The sequence below is a fragment of the Amphiura filiformis genome, chromosome 15 (genome assembly GCF_039555335.1).
Source record: "Amphiura filiformis chromosome 15, Afil_fr2py, whole genome shotgun sequence".
NCBI classification, from domain to species: domain Eukaryota; kingdom Metazoa; phylum Echinodermata; class Ophiuroidea; order Amphilepidida; family Amphiuridae; genus Amphiura; species Amphiura filiformis.
The window spans coordinates 20,272,457-20,282,555 of record NC_092642.1 but is presented as its reverse complement, the minus strand read 5'-3'; positions in this window follow the sequence as shown (position 1 = coordinate 20,282,555).

The following is a 10,099-nucleotide window of genomic DNA, read 5'->3' as shown; positions in this document are numbered from 1 at the left end:
TATGTATCTCATTTTTACACTAGCTGTTTAAACCAATCAATAATCATATTGCTGAAGAGGATAATAAGCTTCTACTTATTTCTATAGAATCCTTAAATAGCTCTAGTCTTTGTTTGCTTTGGCTAAATCCTGTTCAAGTGGTGGGTTACAAGCATTGTATTTTGTCTAGGTTTGCTCCCAGGTTTGCTCCCAAAAACGATTGAAATTCCAGTTGCCAATGTATCTGGAAAGAGCTTAGAAAAGCAAAGAATAAAACAAAATCACGGAATTGCCGAAATGAGCCCCTCAAATTTAGGGTTTTCGATTGCTAACTATTCTTTGCTGTTTTATGAAGAATAAAGTTAGCTACCTCACCATGCTGACAGCCGGAAAATGTTTAAAAAACAAAATATTCTTCACTGAAAACTTTCGTATTGCAAGTCTGGATTTGTAGCAATCATAACCATGATAACTGGTCAAAAAGTCCGGAAATCCGAACTCTTCTATCATAATGTCTGTAGGGAGAGTACATCTATTTTCAGGAATAGCCCCAAACTAACTTTAGAAACTCATTTTGTGAGAAAAGGTCATTGTGAGTTAAGGCTTTCTGGTTCTCAACCCTCGTTTTAATGTATTCATTCTGAGTATTTTTTAAACATGAAACCTTTTGAAGAATATTATAGAGGAAACATTTCCAACACAAGCAGTCATTTATATCTATAAAACTCACTTCAAAGTAAACATGAATGACGTACTACTTTGATTTGCCACCATCAATAATCGTGTCATTATAAAATGAAGCAACCAATATTCCATCACAATGCCTACATAGTACGAGGGTCGGTCAGTATGTATTAAGAGTTGACTCGTGACGCCATATATAAGGATTGTTTTCATGGCATTTCTCAATGATCACATAAACATTGTACCTTTGTCTTTCAAACAACAGATGTAAAAATCATATCACACACATGATTACGTAACATTATTAGCATAAAATCAATAGACTACCCCGGTATTAATATCATGATTATAGGGACACTGTCAAATCACGCAAAAAGGCGGGCCGATTCCCGAGAAAATATAAAATATACAACAATACCTCATTTCAGCCTCTTATTTCCCTTAACTTAAGGGCTCATATTGAAATTCCCTTACACAGGAAGGTGTGCGCCATCCTGCAGCTTTCCTGTGCTAGCCTGGGCAGGGTATATCACTGAATCACTGATGCATATAATCCATCCGTTTTATGACCGAGCTTTCCTGAGGCGCGCGCTTAGCGAGGGGAATCCTGCCTTCTTTCTGTGTGAAAACGTGGTAGGGTATTTCAATATGAGCCCTAACAAAAACGACTCATTTTCAGCAGGTGACTCTAGACCATTGATTTTATGCTAATGCTGTTACGTAATCATGTGCGTGATATAATTTTTACAAGTGTTGTTTGAAAGATAAAGGTACAGTGTTTATGTAATCATTATTTGAGAAATGCCATGAAAACAATCCATATATGGCGTCACAAGTCAACTCTTAATACATACTGACCGACCCTCGTACATATAAACAAATAACGTCAAACTTAAATTTTGAACACGTCGAGGATTAGTGCAAGATTCAGAAGACTCCATCTGCAATAGCTGCCAGGTGTCATATTTTAGATGTGTATACAACATAGAATGCAGAAGTTGTCAAATCTCTATAAGGCAGCTATGCCTATTGCAGATAGGGCCTTCTTGGACTAACCCCTTGAAGTGTAAGAGGAGATTCGGTAATATAACAAGACGCCGTGTACAGCTTTCCTGTTTCTCTTTGATCGCTACTCATGCCAAAATTACATCTTAGAATGAACATCCCTGTCAAGTCACGTCTTACAAATAGTATTCACTGAAACGCTAGGAAGGAAGAGGAGTCCCAACAAATAATGTGTTAATGCAAATCTGTTGAAGTATTCCTGAATATTGCCATTTGTCATGGTTTATCATTCTGCAGTAATGAAAACGAATGTCAAGTTATCCTAATGTTGTCTGTCCCGATCATCATCATCTGTCGAAAATGATCAAATTTTCTAACATTATTAAGCTGCACTTAAGCCATTTCTTAAAAATCTATATTCATTGGATCTTCCAATAAGGATGTTCTATATGTAATTAACATTAAATGTCAAAGTAGTCCTAAGCTATGTCAAAGTAGTCATAGCTATATATCTACATAGCTATAATGTTTTGTAACTTCTGTCTTTTTAATATTATGAATATAGACTATACGACACATCCTTCTGGACCCGTTTCTCATGATACGATCGCTTTTAACTATCTTAACATGCTTAATTAAGTTGAATTGACCTGTTGACTAACGCTGTTGTCAACCTATTGATGTTAAGTACATATAGACAGGTTACCTGTAGTACCTCCATTACTACTTTGGTCACTCACTACGAAGTGGGCTTCATTACGGTGTTGGCTTGGGGTTGGCTTCCACTTTGCCGCAATGAAAGTTGTGAAAATTGTAAAACAAAAGTTTACCAGATTAATTCATGTTCATGCAGGAATAGTAAGGTCTTCTATATAGGAGCTTATAGGATCGAAATTGGTCCTCTATACTTGCACCTTTGAGCAAGGCAAGCAAGTGGACGAACAAGGAAATTGGTCGCCCCCTTCAGTTAAATCGGTAATTGACCAAATGGCATACACTCTATATCTAAATTTCAAAGATTTAAAATAAATTTTAAGGGATTGTGATTAGGGATTAATCATGTATTAAATTTAAAATTAAATCTTACAAATTTAAAATCAACTCTTTAAGATTAAAAATTCAAATCTATAAGATTAATTTTAAATCTAAAATTGATTTGTCCCTAGCATATATGGAAAGGTTTCTATACAAAAACGATTCTCGTATAAACCATCATGCGCACAGTTCCCACCTCGATACACCTGAGCACACATTTTCGTCCCAAGAGCTTCCAAGCAGAGAACAACAAGCAGTGAATGTCTCCACCACAGTCTTTGATTACACTACACGGTTGAGTGCATAGCAATGTAGGAGCTGTGAAGCTTCTAGCTAAAAAAATGGGCCTCTTTGATTGGTTTTTGTCAAAACCTCAAGTATTCCCTTCATCCAATCCAATTGTTTTTTATATCAAACGAAAGCTAACACTTCCCCCTAAAAACACTTTTCGTCACTAGGTCAACAGATAACACAATTCAATATTATAGCAAGGTGAATGTGGAAAATCTGTTGAAAACTACCTATCCACGCACATTTTTCGACCAAAATGTACTATAAATATGTAGGTTTTAAAAGTCAAAACTTCAAGTGTTCCTTACAATATTTTTCAAATCTCATGACATTAAATGAAAAAGCACACTTATATTGTCCATATACTAGAGTCACTAGAATGAGCAATGGTCAATTCTCTATTGCAAATCTTGTACAAAAAGTAACTATTTTTGCCTGTTTTGTCATACGGTTGTATGAACCATTACTTTTAAAAAAGAGCGCTTACAAATTGATATGTTACAATCCTAAGGATCTATTTTTCAATCCTTGTAATTTAGAATGTAATTGGATCGTGAGAGAACAAGCTTCAATTTATTCCAGCGGTCTTATCATGCTTATTTTAACATAAGCCTACAATATAATTATGTCTTCAATAATGTTGTGTTTAATACCTGTCATCTCTTTTAGTTTCATTCATGCAACAGACAGTTCTTTCGGCCTACATTATCCATACCATGATATACTTGATGACATTATCGGATAATGATGACACGGATGTTTTGATATAGGTTTCAACATGGTTTCAACGTCTAAGTTGCAAGTATTTTTTTCATGTGCTACAAGTTTATAGAGTAAAAGTAAAATCAAAGTAATATGTTGCTTTCAATATCAATAAAACAAGCACAACGCTGATGGGGGGGGGGGGTGGATATACAAAATCTTCCTACCCTCCGTATCCATCCGAAATAGCGCTTCATTTTGTCTTCATCTATAAAGTTCAACATATTAATCAGGTATGATTCAATTGTGTTATTTATTTTAATTGTTTAACTACCGCACCATAGCTGAACCATGTATATAGCTTTGGCAGTACTTTTGTGGTATAGCACTGTCACCCAGGGGTCATAATCATGTAGTGATACCTTGTTGGGATTTCAAAATATGAAAAGGTCCCAAAATAGGAATATTGACCATGATCTATGACGGTGTCACCCCAGGTAGGACAATATTTTTATTATATTCTTCACTTTTTTCTCTTTCTTATGACAACGCTCCGAGAGTCATACCTTCATGGCATTTCGAGATATGTCCATTTCAGACCAAAAGGTGAGCCAGTTAGTAAGCAAATATATAAAGCAAGTAACATACAATTTACAGTCATTTTTTCCACATTAAAGCTTTGTTATGTTAATAATCTTATTAAGTTATAGACGTCATTTTACCTTTAGAGAATGGAAATGGTTAAATCTATATGCCATGCCATTAAAAGATATACCTCGCATTAAAAGATATACCGTGCATTAAGGTTAGCCGAGAGTTTTTCATGCGCTTGATTTCAGAGGGGCGTATGTTCATAACAGAAACAGCCATGCAGAAAATGAACAAGCATACTGGGACGTAGGCCTACTTACAATAGAATATTGATCCACGGTCAAGACATGAAACTTGGCTTAGCTCGTGCCCGGAGCTCGTGAGTCGGGCGGGCGGGGGGTTACATGAGGGGCGACATGCCGGGTCGGATGCCGGGGGGAGGGGTACAAGCCATTTTCGGCAATTTTCATAAGGATTTTATAAATTTTAAAATTGATTGGGGCACTTCGTCAAGCTATGCCCTGGAAAATGTGTTGATTTTGAATTTATAGCCTTGATATCTTTGATGAAATAATCAATGCTGCTATTCCCCTGATTACAATGTAATAGGGTACAACAATAACATCAACAACAATATCAAAAACCAACTATTTGCAAATCGAATTTGGGAAGAATATTCAAAAGACAGACTTAGCAGGCCTACAAATTTCTGAATTATATAAAGTGAAAACAATCAATCACGATTCACTGCAGTCAGCGAATCAATCAAATAAAACTAAAAAGAAAGGAGCAAGAAAGAATAAAGAAATAGTGAAAAGAGAAAGAAAGAGAGAGAGAGAGAGAAAGAAAAAGAACGAAAAAGGAAGTAAGAAAGAAAAAGAAAGGAAGAAAGAAAGAAAGAAAGAAATGAAAAAAAAAAAGAAAAAAGAGAAAGAAAAGAGGAAAGAAAGGAAGTAAAAATGAGAAAAGAGAGAAAAAAGGAAAGAAAATTCAGCCACATGGGGACTCGAACCCACAAAAATTGTTCATAACAGATTCCCAGTCCAACGCTCTATCCACTGGACCATACATCAGCTTACGCAATTTCTTATTCTCGAAGCGGATATGTAACTATAATTTGATGTAATTACTTGATTACAATCGCGTCCGCACAATGGCTCTTAGAATAAACACGCATGTCGGCGCTGAAATTTTGAACGAACTGATGGAGGAAAAACCTCGTTTTTGCAATACTAGCTTCAATTTGGAGTGAAAATCAAATGGGATAGCAATTGGCAGAATGTTGAGAAATAATGTAGGTATTCAGATGTCTAAATTAACGCCCCGTTATCAAGATATCGATAATTTCACAAAACAGTTTTTCTCAGACAAGATTCTCGAAAATGTTCCCCAAAACGGGCTTTTTAAATTTGATCGGTACTGTATTTGGTTCTTCCCCATGGCAACATTATTTCTTTAATCGATTTGTAGTACAATACAAAAAAGGAGAAAACAATCACTCGGCGTGGTTTTATACGGAGCGAACATTTGAAAAAAACTGCATGGAACGTGTTTTTGATCTTGTGAACATGGTGCATAAAAATGATTTAAACGAAGGATTTTCAAACGGATTCTAAATTTTTTATAAACACACAAAAATAATGTAAAGATACATCCATGCACCAACATTTGACTCACTGCGATATTTGATTGCTGAGAAAACGCGGTTTAGAGAACAACTTTATACGTCTTTTATACGTTTTTTATACGTTTCTTCGTGTAACCTTAACGGCTATATCCGATGAACAAATGGGGGATACAGTCAGTTTGTGTTAGGATGGTTGCATCCATCTTGAATAATTAAACCTGATCAAGAAATGTAAATAGTCGCCAACGATATTGACTAATTATTATTATTCTGTTGTAATTCAAGTCTCGTTTGTGTCAATTTTAATAGAAGTCATCACAGCACGTGTTTTATCACTCAAATTATGAAGACGTACCTTCCCTGGGATTTAAGAATGATGACTGGAATTTTGACAATGTACTGATGCAATTTAAAGTGCTTTTTATCATGTGTTATCTAGAGACAAGATAACAGGGATGTGCGCCAAGTTTATGCCATGGTTACAGAATGGTTGCCAACATATGACATACTTAATCCGATTCAAATACATCAAACATTAACTTGCCAATGAAAATATTATGAATTATGATAACATTACTGTAAGATTCTTAATGATACTTCAGCGCGAAGCATCTGGTTCCCCCTTTCTAACATTTTGTTGTTAAACCATTTTTCTTTTACATGTATTTTCAAAGAGACTGCACGTGAATGATTGCTCTAGATATCAGAATGAAGAATGAAATGAAAGGGATATTTTCTAAATGCAAAAATGAATCTTACTGACACGAATTCTTAATGTGAGCAATTAAGAGACTGAACATGCTAAACATTGAGTGAATTCACTTTTTCAGTTTTCTATTATAATCTGAAAATTGAATAAGGGGCTGTGGAGCCCGTGCAATAATTATGCGGGGTAAAATTCTCAAAATGATCTACCAAAAATCGCTTGCCTCCCCCTTATGGGGCCATAAAAATTGCGGAGCAGGACATTTGGCATATTTGAACGTTTTCCTATCGTTTTCTATGCTTTTTACGGCGAGAAAAAGGTGCCGAATAAATTCACCAAGGGTTACCGGGATACAAAAAAATTATTGCAAAAGTGAAAAGGACATGGTATGCATGCACTCTCAGAAAACTGCAAAGGATGACAGTCACTCTCATGCCATAAATACTCCATGTATATAGAACTTTTTCACTCGCTTGCCATCCGTACATTCACTGTCATTAATTTAGATTTTTCCAAGCGCATTTCTTTGATATCGTTAACTTTTGACATGGCTAAAATGAGTTAAAATGTTAAATGACTAGCCTGCATGGGAAAATGTGAACAGTATTTTATCATCATGTGGATATTTAATTTTTAAATACATTTTTCGGCTTTTACAATCGATTTCAAAAGAAATTGCAATTGAAAGCTCCGGATGTTATCACTATACTACTCATAAAATGCATGAATTAGAAAACCCTATATCCAATTCAAAGTAGCCGGAACGATCTCAGCACACGTTTTAAATGAAAAATATCCACTTCCAAGTTCAACAAAAAATACAAAACAGATTTAAGGTCACGCAGGTTTTATGTGTATTGCATGTATTGTGTCACGGTTTTGTACATAAAACACATAAAAAATTGTGGATGTTTTTAACTGGTTAACCGACTTAATACAATGAGTGGCCCGAGGGTTGCTTTACCATGTTAAACATTTCGAACTTTGCCATTGTGTTATGATTGCTTTAATGCATGTTTAAATGTTATCAACTTTTCTTGAACTACAAATTTCAACGCCCTGTCTTCAACACTGCACTGATCTTCACCTTAAAACTGTCGCAAAAATGGCAAAATGGTATTTTTTTTTTCATTTTATCAGCCTAGCCTGCGACTGTGGGTCAGAGGAGTCACATTTGTTTAAACATCCGTGATAACCCTTGGTTAGGGACCGTTCACTTGTTAGGGGGGCCTGATGCAAAAGGGGCCCTGAAAATTTTGACCCTCCTAAGAGGGGCCCTGAAAAAATGACCACAAATTTTCCTGGGAAAATTGAGTTTATATGCTTTTCTATGGGGTTGACCCATAATTTTCATGTCAAAAAAAAGGGGGGGGGCTGTAAAGGGGGCCCGAAAAATTTTCGCGATGAAATTTTTTTGCATCAGGCCCCTAACAAGTGTTTGTGAACGGTCCCTTAAGCCTTAACAGTGCAGTGGTCACTTTCAAATATTAAATATTCTCCGTTTTAGCCGTCATAATAAAGTATTATGTTTATGAGTAATTACTTTAAAAGGTTTTATATTTTTTTGAAATTCTAAATCTCCTCGATATCACCTTACACACTACTTCCAATATTACTTATTCATATTCATGCCCTTGCTTCACCTTCAGACTACCTTTGTAGTGATTACTTTACTTTAATTTAATTTAATCAATTGCTGATATTTTGGAGCGATATTGGAATGAAATAAGCGACGCCAGTCTGAAAGTATCACATTATCAGCAACATCAATTCTTTCAATTCTTATTTTATTCCTCCGCTAATATACCATATACTCACCTTATTCAATTTAAGCTAAGATGAATCCGCTAAAACTGAAGTAAGAACCTTATCCACACATCTTTTTGGCGTATTGGTTAACGAATCTTATTCTACGGTTTTTCCAAATAATCTAGGTCTATATGTATACCATTCCCAATTTGGCGGAAGTATTTGTGACATGATATGATCCATTCAGGCCAAAGTCGGAAATTTGGAAAATTAAGTTACTACCATCATTAAACTTCGGCTTGAACTTGCTCAGTAACCCAAATTTACTGACCTTGAATCCCCAAGTCCCTATACTCATACTTGGCAGTGGTGTAGTGTGGGTCATCCGAATGATCCGATTGGGGGGCACCGATCATGATTGATTGGGGGCACTGGGTCTGATTGGGGCACAAGCGGTTTTTGGCAATTTTCCTATGGGATTTTCTAAATTTTGCAACCGATTGGGGACGCCCCCCCATGCCCCTATGACGCTACGCAACCAAGTATTACTTGGTTGTATACTTTGTGTAGATGTCCATTTTCTTATTATGTTTTTATTGTTTTATGGTCCTTATTTTGCCTATATCTCAATTTCATTATTGCCCATGCACCTTGATCTGATTGGACTAGATAATGTCACATTACCAATCTCATAAATATATATATACGTTTTGATATGTTTAGGCTAAAACTAAAAATGCTCTTTATCTTTCCGAATAGGCCTATTCTAAACGTCAGGGCCGGATTTACCATTCTCATTACTAATTTTGGAATGCTTCGTTATAAACAAATCATATTTACCAAAATTATGTTGTATTTTTATTGTAATTACTATTACACTACGGGTTAAATTTGGCAGCATTTCTTGCATCAGCCAACAGTTTCTGGGGGCTTAGCCCCCTGGACCCCCCACCAGGGCCATCATAAGCGGCCCTGGACCCGATGTCTAAAGGCTCCGGGAAAGGCTCGTGCTTCACATCTCGCATAATTGCGCACTTTGACATCACCTCACGGTGAGTTGGGGCCTCCAGATTTTGTCCCGGCCCAGGGCCCCCAAAAGGGGTAAATTTGGCTTTGCCAAACATTCCCATCGTGTCTTTTGTTTGTAAATACTACTTTCACTCAATGATTATTTAGCTAAGTACATATGTGACCCCTCGGCACAACTGAGCCCAGATGTCGCCAGTGCCACTATTGAGATATGCTCCATCGAACTTAACAATAAACAATAGGAAACAAAGGATTTTTTGACTGTTTTATTGATTTTTCACTACTTAAATGTCAAGTACTATAGACATGATATACATCATTTTAAAGCTAATTTCAAGCAGAATATTTGGGTTGAATATCTCAAAAATGATGATAGGCGACTTCAGGGCTCAGTTGTGCCGAGGGGTCACATATATACTTTATATCCAAACGTTGAGAGTATTTTTGTCTTTTTCGTAACTGTTGTTGACCTGCACGCATTTGTCCCTCATATCACCTTCCGTGTATCCAATAATTCTTTCGTCACGGTTATTGTCACAACAAATTTCTCTTTTTACTAAATTACAAGTTTTCGATGTAAGCAATTACTCACTGAGTATTACTCAGCCTGCTACATTTAGTAGGTCACCTTTAAAGTACTTTTGTTACGGCCCAAGAAAGCGCTACAAATTGGTGAAATGATCCGTGTATCACCAATTAGT